This window comes from Falco rusticolus, chromosome 4, assembly GCF_015220075.1.
Source record: "Falco rusticolus isolate bFalRus1 chromosome 4, bFalRus1.pri, whole genome shotgun sequence".
NCBI lineage: Eukaryota > Metazoa > Chordata > Aves > Falconiformes > Falconidae > Falco > Falco rusticolus.
In genome coordinates, this window is record NC_051190.1 from 19,032,174 (window position 1) to 19,051,592 (window position 19,419).

General features: G+C 46.1%; 1 protein-coding gene across 11 annotated transcripts in view; it reads right to left on the minus strand.

The window, feature by feature from the left end:
- FOXP1 (forkhead box P1) overlaps nt 1-19,419 on the minus strand; it is a 391,142-nt gene that overhangs the window by 115,423 nt on the left and 256,300 nt on the right. The window contains exon 1 of one of the 11 annotated variants that reach the window (XM_037385003.1): nt 11,146-11,251. The exons of the other annotated variants lie outside the window; for them this stretch is intronic. The gene's annotated coding sequence lies outside the window, so the exon portion shown is untranslated. Of the gene's footprint in view, nt 1-11,145; nt 11,252-19,419 lie in introns of those variants that run through there. 11 annotated transcript variants of the gene reach the window in all.

The window sequence follows — 19,419 nt, forward strand, 5'->3', positions numbered from 1 at the left end:
AGTGTTTCATCTCAGCACAGAACTGCCAGGAAAGGTTTGACACCAAAGGCTGCAAACTCGCATCAGCCACCTCCCAGTAAAACCTTGTTATTTTATGGGCTAGACCCATCTTTTGACTTTTGAAGGGACATTCAGCAGCCCGAGGGGGGTGGTGAAGAACCACCACTGATGGCCAGCACACCAGGGCAAGCAGGGAGGAAAGACCTTACCAGGCTCTGGCAACGAGCCCTCCTTTCAATTTAGTAACAAGTCTCCACTGGATCAGAAAAACTCTGTAAGGGTGGATGTGATTTCCAACAGAGCTTGGTGCAATGAAGGTAGAATCAGATTTTGCATTTCAAGCTGGTTGGAGCTCAGCGCACCCACAGCATCTCTGAAACAGCCCATGTCCCAGTGAGGGGTGTGAGGAGCTGCTGGGCACAGGCATGCACCAGGGCAGGCACACATCTGTGCTCCCCTCCACGCAACCACTCCGCCATCAGTTCAGCATCAAGAACCAGGAGACCCTACAGCCTACCAATTAATCCAATGCAACAAAGGAAACCTTTATGCAGAAAGTGCCAAGTATGGTTTAAAAAAAAAATGTTATTTTTATTGAATTAGCTTATTTAGCTGTTAAAGCATCTTCAAGGGTGGGCAGAGGCAGCAGAAATAAAGCCTACAAGACTTAAGGGGATGGGCAACAAATACTCACCTACTTAACAGGGGTGTTGTATGGCTTATTTAATTAATGAATACTTGTAAAGCACTCCGAGTTGCTCAGACAAGAAGCGCTATACAGTACAAGCGCAACATATTATTATATATTATTAAGACTGGCTCTGCAGAAGAATAATTCCAGGTAAATGTGCAATCAAATGATCATTTTAGTTCCCAGTAATTAGATTCAATAGGCCAAAAAAAACACAGAAGCCTTTCTTTAATCATACACTAAACAATCAGAACATCCCTAACCTTTCAAGCTACAGCCTTTTTGAATAAAACATCATCAACTTATAGATATTATTCCAAAAAGAACCAGTCACCATATGTGTTGTCTCTTTGAAATACAGTTGCTATAGCAGACCCTGCATGCATTTCATGTGATATGATCATATTCTATCCGTTCTGGCAGCTGAGAGGTTGCACAATTAAATCGGCTGCCAGAAATTTTTGAAGATTCCCAGAACAAGTAGCCGCGCAAGAAATGCCTGCTTGCTGCTCAAGCTGGCCACGAAGCCCTGTGCAGCTCGGGAGGGTGGCCACTGCCACCATGAGCCCTTCCCACAGCTGACCCCATGCCGACGCAGATCTCTGCCTTCGGGGTCAGGCTCGCAATGGCAAGGCTCGGATGGAGCGGAGCAAAGCAAAGCAAAGCAAAGAGCTCTCTCTATCCCTGCTCCAGCCCCACCTGCACGGCACCCACATCCCCGCACACCCACCCTCGCGCAGGCTCTCCACTCCAGGTGACACCTCTGCCACCGGCTCCGTGTCTGGCTGGCACTTGTCCTGGCACTGAGACCTGGTGGGACCAGCGACGGGGACAGGGAGGGACCAGCACAGAGGGTGGAGCAGGGGTGGGAAGGAAAGGATTGAAAAGAATGAGAGTAACAAATGAGTTGGCTGGAGGGAGCATCACAGGTACGAGGAGCTAGGATGGGCAGGAGCAGCAAAGGGAGAAACACGGAGGGGCAGGCACAGGTGAACTGATGGCAAGCTGACAGCTCAGGGGATTGCAGCCTGAAATGGCATTTCCCATCTCTCTTCTCTCAAGATTTCGCTCTTCCGCTTATAAATAACTGACAGCAATAAAAGCTAAGCATCAGATGAGCTTGGGTTTAAGATGTGGAAGGTTGTTTATAGCTCAGATCTGGTTCTTACTGAACATCTGCATCAAGCAGTTACTGCGTCCTTGGTGGTATAGTGAACCCAGAGATCCCAAGTCCCTCTGCCTTCCTACGTTTCCCTGCTCAGCCTGTCCTCACTCCCACCTCAGACCAAGCACTACCCTGCCATTTCAAAGTCTCATCTGCACTCCTTACACATGACGGGATGTGCAGAGAAACGATGGCTAGCTCAGCCTGGGAAGCACCAGCCCTCCTTCCTCTTATATGCAAAATATTTCAAGCCCATTTGGAGTGCCTTCGTGAAATTAATTTGCTGATGTCGGTTCAAGCCCGGTGGACACCTGCCCTCATTACGCCGGCACGTCCCATTTAATCCAAGCCGACAAGCGCCGCACCTCTACCTCCTTCTCCGGTTCCATGCAGCCACCACTCCCGCACGGAGCCCATCACGGGATGCTGGCATGGGAGCCCTGCTGAGGCTGCCGATGCTGCACAGTGCTCAAGCGAGGATAGACAGGGAAATTAATTTGAGAGTGAAGTCAGTCCCACAACCTTCATCAGCACGGAGATTCACAAGCAGGCCTGTACATTAATAAAGCTTCCTGTGGGAGTAGATGTTGCCTTTGATTTGCATGTGAATTCAATGCTAGTGAGAAGTGCCAGACTGTCAGACATGGAGACCAAAGTCTCTTATCTTTCCAAAAGCTTCTGTAGCAGTTTCCCCACATTTCCTTAATCATCTGCCTTGTCCTCAACTTACTGAACAGGCAGTAGAGAGTAAAGCTGGACTCAGTTCAACTCCTGCTGCTGCCAAGTCCTGAAACAAGGGTGCCAGGACTGTTTACTGCTAGCCAACAGCTCTGCTAACGTGGCCCTCTCCTCACGAGCAGGTGCTCTGACATCTCCAAGCTCTTTTCACACATTCCTCCCCACTGCCATAGTTATGTCCTAAATCTCCACCATGTGCCTGCACTTCTGCAAGTGAACAATTGCTGGGGACTGCAGTGAACCAGCCCGCGTCTGTGCAGCCAGGCAGCTGCGTGGTCCGGCATGGGATGGGCAGGGGGAGACACCAAGAGCCCCCAAAACCACAGAGGTGCGTCAGATACCTGGGTTTGTGATTACCAGCAGCCGCGTTACGTGACACCTATCTGCGCTGCTCAAAGGGCCTCCAAGCCTGGACACAGCTGCTTGGGACAGCCAGACCCAGATGCCAATCCTGGCCTCCAGCAGCTGATCACACAGCATCAGCAATCCTCCTCCTCTCTGCACAGCAACACAAATAGGAAATCTTCCCACTTACTGAGGGAAAAGAAAGGAAAGCATCCCCTAGCAAGCACATCCTCTGAGTGCCATGGGTTTTGGTCACTATCAAGAGGGATTTGAAAGGACGACATCAGTATAAAGCTCACTACCAACCAAGTCATCTTGATTCTGCTCTGTGCTACGCCTAAATGCAAGATACAGTAAATGAACTCCCAAGCTATTTTCTTATCCATCAGGAAATCACCCAGAGATAAGGAGATTTTCCTGGCGTAAAACAGAGACCAGTAACAAGGCAACTGCAATGCTGTACTTTAGAGACATTACACAAACTTGGGATGTTTGGGAGCCAACGCTGGGTGACACTTAACCCAGGAAAAAATTTAAAAGCACATTCAGTGACAGATGAATCAAGCCTGTTTCAAAGATGCCACAGAGTAAGTGGGAAGCCCCACTGAAAATCCCTCTCCCTGTGCTTAGGGAAGTGGCAACCGTTTAATGTTTCTCAACTAGTTAAGCACGGGACGGGGGGTGGGGGGTGGGGGAAAGTATGCACTGGAGCTGACCAAGGCAATTTCATTGCAAGACAGACAGAATGTGACTTGTTTGCCCAGCTGTTGTTTGCCCAGAACATCCAGCACCGTTATCACCCAAGTTACTGCTGTAATTCGACATTTTCACGCAAGTGGCTCAATCTTTCGGTTTCACCATCTTCTTCAGGCAAGTTCTGCTCGAAGGGTAAAAAGGCAGCCCTGCCTCTGACTTCATGTGGCTAGACACTCCCGATTCGGGAAGGGGGCTGGGGAAAGGAAATGTGCTGGAAAAAAAAGAGGGTAGAACTTTAAAAATAGAAGTGCTGTTTAAATGCCATATACTTGCTTACAGTGTTAGTACATAAGGAAAACAGTAACAGGATCCAGTCCTATGGAGCCTCCTGCTAACTTGTTCCACCACTGCAGCCAGTACAACAAGGCAGCAACTCTCCAACTGTTTTTCCATCAGCCTATTTCTACTGAAGAAAAAGAGCTCAAGCTCCTCCCTTCCCATCTGCTCCAACCGATATTAATATCAATCGGCTATTAATGAAATATGGAGACCTACAGCTATAATGGGCCTGCCTCTAACGCCAGGAGAAGCCTCTTTGCGTGCCCAAGTTTTATCAGGCACGGAATGACAGATCCAAGGAATTGCAGGACGTATGGCAAGGTATGCATGCTGGAGGGTGAGGAGACAAGCCACAGACATGAGGATGCAAGAGAAGCCGGCATCCTCTCTGACTGCCAACTCCCAGGGCAGTTGTGCAGTAATCAGCTGCCTCCAAAACGGGGAAGCATGCACACAGAAGTTGCAAGAAGGGCATACAACAAAACCCCATGTGTTTTGACAGATTCCTAAGGATTTTGGGCCTTTCCAGGTGGACAAAGCTGCCCATCAGGAAAGCAACTTGAGAAAGGAAGAAGGAAATGTTCCCAGAAATCAGAGATGGTCCCACAGCCATCTGAAGTGTCCAAGCAGTAAATCTGGAAAGTGACTCGCCAGCCAACATCATCATCTGTCCGTTATTTCAGTTATGGTCATTAGAAAGCAAAACACAACACAACAACCAGAGAGAGATGAGACAGAAGATATTTTAAGGGCAAAATCTACTCTTGGAGAAAACATAATGCTACCCCAGGCCCAGACTCCAGCAGCGAGACCTTCTGCGTTGACCTCTGAGCAGCAACAGATAGCCGGATCCTTACACAGCTGAGATTGCTGCCAAGCTTTCCCCACCGTGTTTTCGGCGAAGCATGGCTTTGTAGCAGCAGGCATGCAGCTCTCCCACCGTCCACTTTCCCCCCCAGATTTTTCAATGGCTTTAGGCACTAAGGGACTGCCTGGTCAGCAGCTAAAGGGGCCTCTCACAGCGGAGGCACGGCCCACCGCTCGGAAGGGTTTCTTGCTTCCATTTAGTCTCGCAAGACAAGTACCTTTGTTTCTCCCGGGTGGGACGAGGCGGGATTTAGACTCAGCCAGCAATCTCTCTTCTTTCTCAGCTCCCATCTGTCCTCACACCCCGCTCCACTCCACAGCTGCTCCCAGCAGAGCGGCAAGATGCAGCTCACAAGCTCGGAAGCCTGGATGCACCCGAGCTTCAGAGCTGCTTCATGTCTCTCCCACTCCTGCCTCCTCTACCTCCTCTCCTGCGACACCCTCTTCTCCTGGAGCAGCAGATGTAGAGGAGCGGTGGTAGGAGGCAGACACATTGGAGGGGAGCCCTGCTGCAGCTCTCCTCCAACAGGCTGGGGAGCCGCGCAACGTGTGGAAACCGGCGAGGAGCGGAGCAGTATGCAAAAAGGGAAAAAAATAAAAAATAGTGCAAAGCGACAGCAGTGGGTAGTGCTGTTCCTCTGGGAGGAACAGAACAGGGGGAGGTGAGATGAACCAACTAGAGAGAATAGGAAAGGAACCAAAATGAAGAGGAGGAATAAAATGTAGAAGATGCAAAAAAGAGAAGCAGATGTTCTTGCAGCACTTACTCCTTCTGACATTCGTACCCAGCTCTTTCATCTTCCTCCAGAACTGGGAAACAAGCTGCTACATGCTCCCTCCTCGTTCCCACCATTCTGACCCTATGCACCACACACCCAAATGAGCCAAGGTCAAGAGCCCCAGGACCGCTCCCAGCACCACAGCAGGGAAGCCTGAGGACAGTTACAGGCAGGACACAGGGCTATGCTACAGGATCCCGCTAAAAGCCAACATAATCTGGTGAAGCCACCCTGCTGTCCAGCTTTCCCACCAGCCCTGGATGCAAATCACCCCCATCCCCATCTCATCCACTATTTTCCTTGTTTCAATAAATATTCCCCCTCCCTCTACTCTGTACCCAGCTCCACTCCACAGGTGCGACAGCAGAGGGATGCTGCGAGCCAGAGAAGATGCCGCTGGTTGCCTGTACCCAGCGTCTTGCTCAGCTGCAGCTCCTCTGCAAGGCTGTCTCCATCCAAGGGGCTACCAGCCAGCTCGTCAAAGAAGAGAGCTTCAACAGCAATCTTTACTTGAATAAAATGATCAGCTGGCCCTGAAGGCTTCGCTTAGACATAGCGGACTGAGCTAGCCAAGTGACTAATGGGCGATTCCCATGCTGGAAAAAGAGAAGGGACCTGGAGGTCCACATGTACAAACTCCGGCTCATATCCTGTCCCTGATGTGACGGGGCAGGCTTGGAGCAAGGGAGCTGGCAACGTGCCTCATGCTGAAGCATCTCCTAGAATAGTTCAGTCATAAGGAAAGAAGATGAGTCTTTATTTTTCTTCCAGCAGGCTTAGATTCTTTCCTCTGGAATAGATCCTGGCTACCAGTTGAGGAGATCCCCTCCAGAAAAAGGCACTGGAAACAGAAATCCTTTCTTCCAAACCCACAGGGTGGAGTTGCCTGCGCCCCAGCGCTGCTGCGCTTCGTCCTCATGGGTGCTGAGGTTACTTCTGCTGGCAGGAGGACGAGCAGACTGGATGCTCCTGCCCCACCACCCTGCAGCCCATCCCACAGCCAGCAAGGTCCCTGCCCGCTATCCCACCTCTGCAGCAGCAGGGACCCAGCCCCACACAGGGGGACAACAGGGATGTGCCACCCAAACACCTGATTTTAACTTTGCAATTTATTCATTAGTTCCATCAGCCTGGGGGGGAAAGGTGGCCGAGGTATTTTCTTCAAATGCTCAGACACAAGCGGGATGGAATGGAGAGGGGGAAAGCAGCAAGAGGCAGCAGGGTAAGAGGTCGGACACCAGAAACCTGCAAACCCCGAACCAGCCGCAGCAGTGACAGCAGCTACAAAAATCCCGTTCTTGAGGCACAAATGAAATCCTCAGGTGGTTACACTGTAAAAACACCTTCTGTCCCCTCTTTAAAAAGAGAGTCACAGTCAAGACTCATCAAAACAGTTTTAAAAGCATCTGGCAAAAAGTTCCCAAACATTAAAAATGGCTCTCTTTATTTTGGCATGTCAAGATTCACAGCATGTAGCGGTCTGTACCAGCAAGAAAGGAGGGATGGGCCAACACATCCTGGTAAAATGAGAAAGGATACAAATCTTGGCTCCCCGCGCAAACTGAACCAGAACTGAACTATGTCTGAGTGATGAAAAAAAATCTTATGGGATTTCCAGCTCGTTTCTGTAGGCTTGAGATCAGATCCTGAACTACTGTGTTTATCCAAAAGTGAACCAGACCTTTGAATATTTGGAGGACTATTCACTGCTGCACCGCGTTTTTCTTGGATGTCAAAAGCACGGGAAGTTCTCATATTTTTTAACAGAGAGGAGGGATAAGGTGGGGGGAGAAGGAAGAGTGTCTTTTTGTTGCTAAAACATAAATAGTATATTGCATACAGCTGCTTGCGCGCTTCCCTGTGTGGTCAACAAAAGAGGGAACATATTTTAGGCTTGTTTTCCAAAACACTGTATGACAAACTTGTATGCAGAGGCTGATGAAATAAAGCCCCTGATGCGGACATCTCGCCCTCGGATGCTCGCTGCTGTTGGGTGAATGAAGGAAGCAAAATGTTGCGACAGCCCAAAACACGGGACACTAAAGCTGCAAATCGCATCTCTGTACTTCAAGCCTATGGCACAACATAATTTAGAACAGCTTCCAAAAACATTAATTTTAAAAGATTCTGGTAAAGCAAAAAATAGGCGAGGTTCAGATGGAGGCGACAAAAATGATTAGAGACCTCAGCAGATATGAGGAAAGATTGATAAGGGTGGGAGTGTTTAGTTTAGCGAGAGATGAGTAAGAGGAGAAATGATAAAAGTACACAAATTGTGACTCGGCCTGAGAAGGTACATCTGGTGTTATTTGCCATTTCTCACAACGCAAGAGAAAGGGGACATTGAATAAAGTCAGGAAGCAACAACCACAAAAAAAAAAAAAAAAAAAAAAGCAGATAAAGGGATTTTTTTTTCTTTCTTAATACAAAACTCATAATTACTCTCTGGAACTTACTGTCACAAGATATCACCAGTGCCAAGAGCATGGGGAAGATGCAAAGAAAGGATTAGACACTCGCACAGATAGTAATGAGAGCATTTACAGCCACCTTTGAAAAGATAAAAATATAAATCAGGGTACAAATGTTTATGCTTCAGGGCACGAGCCAACCTTTTATCGCTGGAAGCTAGGAGGAAACTTTCCCCCATGGACAGGTCCTCTAACTGTCCTTCACGGGCTTCTGCCCAAGGGCTACAGCCAGCGCTGGGGAGACCCCGTGTCTGACGGGACACAACCCTTCCTGGCCCTCTGCCTTCTCAGGTACCTCTGTCCCACACTGCTGACTCCGAATCCCATTCCCCATCCCATCCCAACCCTTGGGGAGCCGCCAGTCACAGGGTGGCTGCCCACATCCCCCTGCCCACGTCACCTGGCCCCAAGCCGCTCATTTCCTCTTTCTTCTTCGCATCACGTTTAAGTTTCAGGTCCTTATTTCGCCAGCCCTTCCCCTCCCTGGTATTTTGATCACCATTTTTTCCTCCCTCAAAACCAAACCCACAGCTTCGGCCCCTGCCACCCATGTGGGCTCCCCACCGAGCGCTGACTTCGCCCCCACCCCGGCACCACCAGCCATCACACACTTGAACGCAACTTCAAGATGTCAGGCAAATTTTCCCTTTTTTTGATCTGAAGCCATTCCGTCAAGGGAACCTACGTCCCCGAGGAGGAGGAGGACCCTCCGCCGATACGGCACCTGCGGGGCAGCGGCAGTCAGGGGCTATTACGGCCTGTGGAGCTCATCCACGCGCTGGAACTGACATGCGATTCGGGGAGACAAAGAGAGATTCTGAAAGCAAGTCAGTCTATTAAATTTATACCTACCTGCACAATGTGAAACAAACCACATCTCGGTTTCCTTTCATGTGCATGACAGTCTTAACTTGTTTCTTTTAATCCCATAAAAGCAGCTAAAGCATGCAACATGCTTCCCAGAGATGAGGCAAACCTGTATTTTACTTCCTGACAGTGATTTAGTTTATAGGGTGGGGTTTTTTTTCAGGGAAGATAATGAGCATTGTCCTAGGCTGGTATTACAAAGGAAATACTACAGGCTACATGCTAGACACCTGGCATTTAAAAAAGACTCACATAAACTGACACCCCCTGTAACGGACCAGCTACAGCTGCAACCCCTCGCACTGCACAGACACCAGGACGGGCGGCAGAAAGATCCCAGCAGCACTCTGCAAGGCTTTCGACAGAAGTCAGCACCCTTCTGCAAGTTCAAAGTGCCTCTCATCTAGCCAGCCCTACCCCAAGCAGGACTGGGGAGAGGACCAGGGATGTGCTGAGGCAGAAAGGACTACGTAATAAATCCAGCAAATCCAAAGGGGTGAAGCAGTAATCCATGGAAATGTTCCACACAAGAGGGGGTTTTAAGTGCCTTTAATTCCCAGCTGCAAACCCAGTAAGCTGCCAGAAGGCGGAGACCACCGAACACAAGGGGTTAACAGCCTTGCTAAAGAAAATTATACACATAATTTCCTTTTATCATAAAACAATACGTTTATTATTTTCTGTGTATCTGTTAAAGGGCACGGCCTTCTGAGTGGAAAACAAAACAGAGCTCGGTCACATGTTTATTTGCTTCAGCTACTCCCTTTCCCTTCTGATAAATAATCAAACATGCCATCCAGAAAAAACAAAACCAGTGAGCTGGGAAATTTGATGGTCATCAAATAGACTAAGATACCAAGAAAAGCAGCCCACTGTTCCCACAGTGAGTTTTCTGCCCCACACCTACACTAACATCTGAGTAAATAACTTCAGTCACTCTTTCCATTTTCCCCATGCAATTACTCCTACTGTTAAACAAATTGTCCTTAAGGCAGTTGCAAACACCATTTTTTTTTTCCTCTGCAAAGTAGAACAACTTCTGAACATTAAAAAGCCAGACCAGCAATATATTTTAAAAATATGTTTGTTGTACTTGCGGTTTGGCTGAACACACAGCTTGATTTCTCTCTCTCTCGCTCTCTTTTCTAGGAAGATGGGGGTTTACCGTTTAAAATTTTAAAGTGTATTTGGATCTCAGAGAGGCAGGAAAAACCTCGAGGAGGATGGGTTTTCGCCATGGGGCAAACAGCGTATTTTCCATTTTCTCTCATGTGTCACACTGTATGAGCACTACGAATATTTACCAAAAAGAAGTTACCTGCTATTTCAGCGGACTTTTGAGGACAGGAGAAACAACCGAGAAATATCAAGTAGTATTTTAAGTCACTTGAACAGAGAGGGAAAAACCCAGCATACGTGTCGCAACACGGATTACCCAGAGGATCTACACTATCTTCCAACAACCCCTGAAGACCATTCATACAACAATCATTAATACTGAAAAACTGCAGAGAAAATCCCTCACGTGAGAAGTTAACAACCATTACCCGGCATGAGCACGCTTTCCCTTTCCTTTTGTAGTACCACAGGTCTAAACAATAGTAATATGAATGAGATAATAGCCATGCTTGTCTCAGCAGCCTGATTTTTATTAGCATGAAATCGGTACAAATATTAGCAAGGCTGGTTCGCAAGCAATGCCAGAGCCACGACGCAAACAATCTGCAGAAAACAAAAAGAGCTTGCACCTCTCTCTTTCACTGCCCAGAACAGCAGCCACATTTCCTTTTTTCTTTTTTTTTTTTTTGGGGGGGGTGGTTTTTGGGGTTTTTGTTGCCACTTCTGCAAGCACGAGTAGCAGCTGCAAGCACCCAGCAAGCAGCGGGGACGCTGACGCACGGCTGCTCCCACTCCAGAGGGACGTCGCAAGGTGACGGGTGCCCCAAAAGAGGACTTAGTCCTCAGCACGGTTCCCCGAAGCCATGCCAAAAAACCCACCCTTGTTGTCAACACCGCAGTAAACAACGTGAACCGGCTTCTTTTGCTTTAAACCTCAGCAATTCCCCTCTCCTATGCTGCCAAGCTGCCCGCACAAGGCAGCAAGTTAAAAGTTCAGCCCTGCCTGCACGATCCTCTTCTCTGAGCGCTCACAGAGAAAATGAAGAGTTTAACAGAGTAAGCTCTTACTGTCTGCCTTTAGATTTCCGTCTTCGCGCTGGAGATGTGTTTCTGGCTGTTTCTGTGAAGCGGGGGCTGAAGAATGGTAAAAAGATGTTCGAATAAACAGGAAGTGCTGTGCAGCCGGAGCGCAGGCTGGAGGGAGACGGCGCTGGAGCACTGCCCTTCGCCGGCAGCCACCGGGTCTCTGCCTCCACAGTAGCAACCTCTGCTTTTACTAAATGACAAAGAAACCGCAAAGCATTCCTTCCCTAATTCTTCCCTTGCCAAGTGGCGAGATCGGCTGGAGCTCGCAGGTAATCTCAAAGTTGGGGTTAGCACTACACCAGGCGCAAAAATCTAGCGAGCCTGCATTATTACATTCCCCCCGCCTGTAAGCAGAAACATGCAGAACTAATTATGTCCCCAACTAGACCAAACAGCAGCAAAAAAAGCACACCTCGCTGCTGCATCTAGGCAAATTCATATTTGCACATAAGTTCAGCCAAGCTTGACTTCCCTACCCTCTCTAGTGCTGTAACTTGCTCTTAAAACCGGCTGGTGAGGCTGGCCAGGCTTCAGAGCTATTTTCTCTAACTGCGTGAATTGAAATATAAACAACCACCCAAAAAATGCAACTTGTCTCGGGCGCAGAACTTGCATCCAGCATCTCCAAAAGCGTGCCTTTAGCATTCAGACAGATGCTTTCCCTCCTTCATCGCCTCCTTCCCCTCCCTAAAACAAACTACCTATTTAACTCAAGATGACTAACTAACCGTCTCCCCACCCAATTATCAAAGCCCTGTCTTCTGTCATATTGGTGACATGACGCAGATATTGTCAAGAAAAAGTAAACTGGGGCTGGCACTCGAAGGCAGCTTGTGAAGAGATGAGCAGTTGAACAGCCATATTCAATAAAAAAGAGGAACAGGATTCCTTTAGAAAATGTATTGCTGTTGTGGCAACGTGCTGCTGCCGCTGAAGGGACTGATTTGTTATTTAGCATGTAGTCTTGGACTGTCTGTCATTCTGGGTGCTAATGCTCTGCTAAAATAACTCATTGGGAGCTGTCAGTGGGATGTTTACATAGGCCCCCAATCTTTTCTTCATACAAGGAAATTTTTTACTGGAATTCATCTTCTTTTGATCTCACATTCAAAGCAACAGCAGCTTGATAGACATGCAAGTCTGAAAGCAAATCCAGACGCTGAAGATAAACCGCCAGAGTATGACAGGCAGGAGCATCTAAAGCTTATAAAAATGAAGAGAACAGCATGTCGTCTGAGTATTACAATAGCAGAAATCAAGAGACATATTAGGTGGAACTGATCAGCCACAAAAACAGTTCAAAAGGCAGATCATAGAAACAGAAGACTAAGCTAAAAAAAAAAATAAATTGGAAAGATCTGCTTTACAGAGGCATCACCTCCTTTCCGAGTACCACAGCGTTTCCGCTCCAGCATGTAAACTTAAGGGGAAAAAAAGAGGAGGGCTTGTGCTGCCTCTACTAACTCAGCAGTTCTTACCTTCAACTCACCAATTAATTTGCCGAGTGTACGTTTCAATTACATGCTATTCAAAATGACATAAAAACAGGACACCGTGCCACTCGCCTCTAGCCCAGCCCTCCAGAACACCACCGGGATGGGGACGCTGTGCCTCCTCGTTAGGAAACAGGGGAGTCGAATCCCCCCCACGGCGCAAGAGGGGCCCTGGCCCCAGCCCCTGCCACCATTTTAGCCCCTACGCCTTTGAAAGGGCTGAGCCTTGGGATGCTCTTGAGCTCTGCCTCTCCCACCGGTGCAGAAATATTAGTTCAGAAGGTAATTTTATTTAAATTGAATTACGCATGCCGCGGAGTCCACAGCAACGTTACCGAAGACGACACTTGCCGGGAAACAATTGCTGAAACTTTCTCTAGAAACCCATACATTTTTAATTTTTCTTCCCCAAATAAGCTTCTTATTCTAATTGAAGTCAGCAAATATAATGAAAAAGTAATTCTCAAACAATTTTGTACTTAGAGCTGTTTGTTAACAAACACTGAACGAGCAGCAGTGTTAGGTTAAAGGGCAGCAGGATTCCACATTATAATTTAGCCTGCGGTTATTTCTGATTAAGAACACCCTCCGGGACAGCAAAGCAAGATCTTCTTTTGCAGCAGGCATAGCTTTTAAAATTAGCCTCTTCTCCATAATAAAACCAACAGGAAAACTGTAGATTTAAGACTGTATTAACCAATTTGAAGTGATGCAATCAGTTTGTGTCTTGCTTTCTGCAAAACACATCCCCTGCCTCAGCCAAGTTACAAATGTAAAAATGCCTCCTGGATTCTGAAACTGTTGTAAGAAAGTCACCTTCTGTCATGCTTATGTAGCTATCTAATGTGCTAAAGGCTGATTATTTATCTTTAAACTGTACTAGTTTAATCTTTTAAGGTCACCACTAATCTGCTCCAACCTTTTAAAAAATAGCAGCTTTCAAGACTTACTGCTGGAATCACTAAACTCGGCACTGAATGTCATCGTAACGGATACATTAGCCAGAATGAGTGCAGTTTTACAACGTAAACACCAAATATAAATCCCCACCTAAATGGGAAGAAAAATATGATCTCCATGCCAGGAGAAATGTCAGTAAATAAGACCAACGCCGTATTATTTCACACAAATACCGTTCCAAATCACGTTGCTGTTTCTCTCTCCTGCCCCTCCCTTCCCAGTGCAAAACAGGCAAAACTTGGATATAATTTAAAGGCTCATTAGGTGCTTTTTCTTTATCGTTTCCCTTTCGCAGCGGCGAGTCCTCATGCCCGCTGCAAAGCCTCGCGACCACATTTGGAAGTCGCTCGAAGTCCAAAACCCCCCTCGCCGGTTATTTGCCTGCGTGTGCTGCACAGCGGCCCTTCCACAGTCGCCTTTTCCCTTTTCCCCTAGACTTCTGCTGGACTTGAATGTCACAGTAGACCTTGAATGTGAAATGGCTTCAAGCTAATTGCTTTAATTGCTTGAAGATGTGCAGGCAGGTGAAACCCGATCCCCTTGGCCATTGTAGAGACCAGGAACAACACAGGAATGTTTACATAGTGGTTTGAGTTTAATAGACAGTAGAGCTGAGTTTCAGACAGCTAGCAAAAACACAGCTAATAGGTGACCTCTTAATGTAGTCCTCCTTTTTAAAAACAAAATACAATTTCATTTTATACAAGGCAATGTCCCTAAATGCCAAGGTTATCTGCTTGACTTTTTGAGTGAGCATGCACTGCGTTGCACCTGACATTTATACCAGAAACTCTATCCTGAATGCATTTCCCTCCACCTTAAAACAAAAAGCACTTTATATGTCAGTCACCTTACAAACAGATCAGAGCTGGATGGGATTTCCTAGTAAGTGCAGTCATTTTAATTTAAAATTGAGTGGTTTTCACCACTGTCATACTCCTTTTGCCCCAAAAACATATGGCCAAGGATGTAACCTGAAACACCCTCCTCGCTGCATCCCTGCATCCCTCACCTGGACACTCCCACCCTCCAGAGGCCACCGGCGTAAGCCCTCAGTGGGGTCTTCTGGAAAGGCAAGTATGACTTTTAATGACTTTCACCACTTTTCCAGAGCTTCCAGTACATTTGTTACACACTGTGAAGATACAGACTGGCTGCAACGTGCTTTTGCAAAGGCAGATCTTGGTTTCATGGACGGCACAAACTCAGCAGCAATTCCTCAGGCAAAACTCCTCCCCCCAGAGAACTGCAGCATCTGGGGTCACCGAGAACCAGGCTTGCTTTCCAAGAACCATGAGGTAAGTAAAACACACCTGAAACCAGCCGAAGACCAGGCAGCCGGTATAGCACAAGCATAGAAATCCAAGCAGAAAGAGCAATTTTGGCAGCAGCAGTAGCATAAAGGTATTTACTGTTGGTCTAGTCCAAAAACCAAACACTGAACACAGGTAACACTGAACAGTCGCTGCCCTGGTGCAGGCCCACAAAATTTTGTCACCAATCCTAAAACACAGCTAGCATCGCTTGCGTTGAGTGAGTAACAGCAGGGAAATGACATGTATTACCTCCCAGAGAAACAGCAATAAAAAACCCGGCATTTCTGTAGGATGGTAAAAGGGAAGGCAATCTGAGGAACAAGACTGGAAAAGCACAAATGCACAGAGGCAGAGGAGGGGAGGCCAAAGTAGCGTGTCGTTAGTTCCAACCAGAAAGGAAAACAAGCCCCAAGCCCACAGCCCTGCAAGTAAAGGGCATTTCCAGTCTGATCTTCGCAGTTCTGCTCAGAAAGTTTCAAATTTTCTAGTACCTTAATGCTGAAACTCCCACCCCCCAGGCAGAAGCAAACAGCAGCGGGAGGAAGGCTGCTCCAGCCACTCCTGGATGCAACCCTGGTTTGCAGGAAGACAATAGGCGCTGGTTGCTGTGTTCTACCTTGCTTGTGACTCCCAATCCTCAGAAGCAAATGAGTAACTGATCTTAAATAATACAGAACAAAGGGAACAATAGGAGCTAGGAAGCAAGCCGGGATACTTGGGAACATGCCTCTTTCTGTTGAGACACAATCTCGCTTGCACACACACACATATGCACTGAGTTATTGTCCCGTGTCCCCCCACATCCCCTCCAAAAAGCTCAAATTCCAGCAACTGTGGGGTTTTAATAGATTTTTTCGGTCACACACACACACACACCCTCCAAAAAAAGAGGAAAGGGAAAAAAAAAAGTTCAGAATAGAAAAAAAACCCCAACAGTGTCAATTTAAAGATTTAGTATAAACTAGTTCAAGCCTGTGGGAGGAACACTAAGTGGAAAAAGTAAACACGGTCCCCCCAAGTAGTTCCCCTGGAAGCGGAGCAGGCAGCCAGTGCCTGGTACCGCGGCTGCCCCGCGCCGGGGGAGGTCAGCCCAGCTATGCTAAACTGACAGGTTCAGTTTACAGCAGGCCAGCACTTTGTTTGGATATACTGGCCTTGCTCACCGCCAGCTTAACAACAGATGGCTAGAAAACTTTCATTATGTTGCAGAGGGTTGAACTGCAAACAATCGGGGAAAACTGTGAAGAGTTTAACTCTCTGCGAGCCGAGCGGGGAAGCGCTCGCCTCGCCAGGCAGCCTCCCGCGCCCGCCCTGGGCATGTGTGCCTTTAAATTAATTAAAGCGGGATGGGATGATTAATCATACCTGCACGCGGTCCTGGGGATGCTTAAAAAAAAAAAAAAAGAATTTGCGATTTGACAAGGTCATTTCAATAAAAGTAGCATTCCAGCAGAAAATGGACTTTGACAGATTGCAAAGCTGATTTTAAACCTTCCTCATGCCTGTGGCTTCAGGAAAGTTATAAAAAGTTTCCGCAATAATCCCCCAATCGGGGTTTATCAAAAGCTTTCCGAAGAGTGTTCTTCCATCTCCAGAAACAGAGCCTCCGTCCCTCGAATTCCCACTTCAAACTTTCACACTTGACGGCAAGAGAAGGCTGCCAAATAATCTAACGTGTGGATCTGAATATGATTTATCCAAATCTGTGTATAATTTAAATATTCATCTAATTGATTCGATTCATATGCACCCTAATATCTTTTAACGCTCTAAGGCAGGTTATAAACGCACCTTCCGAGGTTTAATTCAATTGACAATCTTATATACATCTCATCACCGAAAACGCATTATTTTATATTATTCAAGAAATGAACGGATCTGTTTTCCACAAATGTATTTTAAAAGCGACTCTTTCCTGTTATTGAAAGAAAATTGTGTTTATTACTCCTTTAGCATAGTGTAAACTCATAAACGTCAACAGAGAGTACAAGGAAAACTGTCAACTAAATATTGTTTCCTTCATGAGCTGCTCTTCCAAGTCAATTACGCCTTTCAACTTCTGGGGCATTGTATGATAAACTGGCAGTAAAAATCATTCACATTAATATACCATGGTGCCTTGCCTGCAAAAGGTAATTAAAGAAGTAAATGACTCATAAGAATAGACATATTAGCTGCAAAATGAAAGGCAACTGAGCTGCCACATGAAAATATGTACCATTAAGATACTGCATTTTCATATTCCTGTAATCAGCTTCAGTAGACTAATGCTTATTTAATCCAGTTCTCTGCTAAGTCCATCAACAACTGTTTTTTGCTGTTTTCTCCTTGACTGAACATTATGTGTGCAGGTTTGGAATAAATACTGCAATAAGATTTTTGCATAGTCAATTGAAGAACAGGTTTTTTATCTTTTAAAAACTATTTTTCTTTCACACCAAGAGGAATACAGCAGAAAAGGATGTCAAGAAAACCCCCATTTTCTGGGGTTCTTTCAGTATTGATAGGCTTTGAGTGAAATATATACCCCATTCTAGCATGCACCATTTTGATTCGTGAAACTATTAGCAGGAAAACCAAGCCTAACGACTCCATCTTCCAACTTTCCTATCTTTCATGTAGGAAACACTTCGCCTTATTAAGGCACATTTTCATTAGGGTTAGCAAAATGAGACTGGTTTTCTCTTTCTTAAGTCTTTGAGGCAAGGTGGGGCAAAGAGAGGAGCAGGCACCGCTGGGTTTGTGGACGAGATGGAGATACAGGCTGGGGAGACCGAGGGGCATCACCCCCCCAGCGACGTACATCCCACAGCCCGCCCTCCTCAGCCCTCAGGTTTTGAAAGCTTCAAGATGCCAAAAGACCCAAACTCCAAACCCACACAAACACCATTCTGGCATTCCACCCCGGCAGCCGGACCGCCAAGCTCAGCACCAACACGCTCCTGAATTTTTGGAACAGCCTTTGCTGGGAGCTCACCCTGCCTTCGGGCAATGCGTGGCGCACATCTCTGACCACCCCTGCTCTGTGGCCATTGCATAAATCCAAGCCTTTGGGTAAAGGGTGTTAGGTTTAACTTCCCAAATCAGTCCTCCTCCTCCCAAGGGGATAGCAGGGAGATGGAAAAATTCAGAGAACAAAGTGCATTTGTCTCCATCCTCCAAAATAACACCCTGCAAAATACTCAAACATTTATAACTCATCCTGTTCGTGAGCAGTAATTAAAATATTCTTTTCATCGCGGTAATAGCTCTGTAAGGCCAAGATCCAAACTGCTTTTGACTGCACAGCTACCACAATTATTTCATCTTCTAAAGTATGGGGTGGAGTTAGCTCCAGTACCTCAGCTATCACTATGGTGCGACTGTTGACAAATGCTGACTTTTCTAAATGGCAGACGCTGTGTATGTACCATCCATCCTTTATTTATTGTGCTCGACAGAGGTTTATCCTTGCAAAAAGAGATCTTTCAATAAAAATCTTCACACAATGCTTCGCAACCTGCAATATACGTTGCTTATTTATCACTATCACTGCAAAATAGTGTAAGACTGAAAATGTAGGATCAATCATTATTTAAACTGTACTATTGCTTCTCCATTTGAGCAGACATCACTTTGTACCCACAATTAATGAGCTCTAGTCCTTTTTCTAATTAAGGAACAAAGGTTCTTGTGTGCAGAGTATAGAGTGACACTGTCTAGAGAACACACATTTAAATAGAAGAGAATCCTTCTAATTACCTTACAATAGGATTTTTCATATCCAGGAACATAATAGGATCAAGAAATAAGAGCATTTCCAACAACATTTACAAATAAGTCATTGCAAAACACTGTTAAAAGGTAATAATGCATCCCTAAAAATGATGGGACCTTATGGAGACCAGTGTCTAACACTTCCATATTGATATAATTAATCTGTGAGCATTGATACAGGGGAAAACGCAATACAGAAATTATTTTACATATGTGCATATGTAGAGAGAAATCTGAAAAAAAAAAAAAAAAAAAAAAAAAGAGGAAGGAGTTGGCTATTAGAGCATAAAATACTTTAGACTCACACAGATTAAGATCCAAACACATAATTAAGAAAGTCAGAAAGGTAACCTCGCTTTATCCAGTAATTAGGGCTGTTAGAAATAGGATACTGTCTCTTAAAAGTGTTACAAATATATCGCACTACTAAATAACCTGCAGTGCTGGGAAAGTATACTTGCTATCAAGGGCAAAGCTGCTATACACTGAGGTAACAGTAAATGACAGACTGTTGTTCAAGTCCATTAGCTGCTATGTGATAGGAGCACATTCACTAGCACACGACCTGTGAAAAATCTTAGATCTCTTTAAATCTTTGAATTGGATTGCTGCATTAATTCTTAAGAACTGCAATCCTTCAACCAAGTCAAATTACCCTCATTAACAGGGGAAAAACTGCCTCTGCAATAAGTTAAAAAAAAAAGATATTTATTACCTATAATCACTTTCAC